This window comes from Populus nigra, chromosome 1 (assembly GCF_951802175.1).
Source record: "Populus nigra chromosome 1, ddPopNigr1.1, whole genome shotgun sequence".
Classification (NCBI taxonomy): Eukaryota; Viridiplantae; Streptophyta; class Magnoliopsida; order Malpighiales; family Salicaceae; genus Populus; species Populus nigra.
The window spans coordinates 2,508,761-2,510,124 of NC_084852.1; the positions used below are offsets into that span (position 1 = coordinate 2,508,761).

At 41.9% G+C, this 1,364-nt stretch overlaps 1 long non-coding RNA gene across 1 annotated transcript; it reads left to right on the forward strand.

Moving 5' to 3' along the window:
* Window positions 1–715: 715 nt before the first annotated feature.
* LOC133685813 (uncharacterized) lies at window positions 716–1,364 on the forward strand. The gene is made up of 2 exons (XR_009839254.1): window positions 716–753; window positions 841–1,364. It is a non-coding gene; the product is annotated as an uncharacterized LOC133685813 (long non-coding RNA).

Here is a 1,364-nt window from a genome sequence, read left to right on the forward strand (position 1 = left end):
ACAGAGATTCTATGGCTCGGGATTGGTTACGTAAAAGGAAAGATATTATCACCCCTTAAACGTTGCTTAAGGCAGACTGCATTGCTGATTTTGTCTTAAATTGCTAAACATTTATTCGCTTATGCTATGATGATTTGTTTATAATATTCCTGACTCTAGCGCCAGTGAATATTCGATCACGAATAATTCCAACTCTGGCGTTGGTAAAAATTCCACCCCGAATAATTCCAAATCTGGCGTTGGTAAAAATTCCACCACAAATAATTCTAATTCTGGCGTCGGTAAAAATTCGTAGCTATCAAAAAAACAGTATATTTTCTTCTCTCTTTTTTATTCCTGATTCTGATATTAGTGAATAAATTGACAAGTATATATTTTTTCTAAGACATGCAAAATTTTTATTTCTACACTTTCTATTTTTTTATTTTTTATTATTTTTTGGGGCTGGGCCCAGCTCAGCCCATGTGGGCTGGGCTGGACCCAGCCAGCCCGGCTGGGCAAAGCAACACGCGTGTTGCTCACTGTTCAATGTGCTAATTATTTGGAGAATGAAGCAAAGCGTGAGGAGAACGATTGCTTACCTGATCTGCTGGAGGCGATGAAGACGACGGTGAAGTTGATGTTAGACTATGTGTTTTCTGCTTGCGTTTTTCCTTTTGCTTTCCTTGTATTTCTGTCTGAGTTTATTCCTCTGTTTCCTTCCCCCCCCCCCCCCCCCCCCGAATTCTCTCCGTTTTTGGTCTCTCTCTCGCTGTAAGTTCCCCTGCTCGTCGTCTCCTCTCTTTATGCTCACTTCTGTGAATTTGTTTTGACTGATTCTGGGTCTTTCTTTGTCTGCAGGAACGAAGGCAATGGTTGTTCCTCTGCTTTTCTCTTCTCTGTGTATATTTTTTTTTTGCTCTGTTCTTGTTCGTGCTCTGCCTCTCCCTTTCTTTCTCCCTGTTTGCGTCTTCCTTTCTGTCCCCTGCGTCTTCTGCCTCTCCCCTTTTGCTGGTTTTGCCTTTTTTCCTCCTGTTCTGGGTCTCCTTTTCTCTCAGTTTTTCCCCAGTTTTTCTTCAGTTTTTCTTCCCCTGTTTCTGTTTCGTTTTCTGCCGTTCATGGTTTTTTGTTTTCCTATCCCCTTTTCGTCCAAATCCCCCCTGGCCCTCCAGTCGTTTTTTTTCCTGGTTTTATCCTCTCTTGGAATGCCATGCGGTCCCATGCTCTCTGTTTTAATGCAGGAATAAAGGCAGCAGTTTTCTTTTTTTCGGGTGAAGAAGATGAACAGTGTTGAGGTCATTTTGCATTTTGGTCCTTGATGTTTTGAACGTTTTGTAATCAAGCCCTTGGATAAACTGTAATTGGATCCTTGCTTTTCCGCTCCA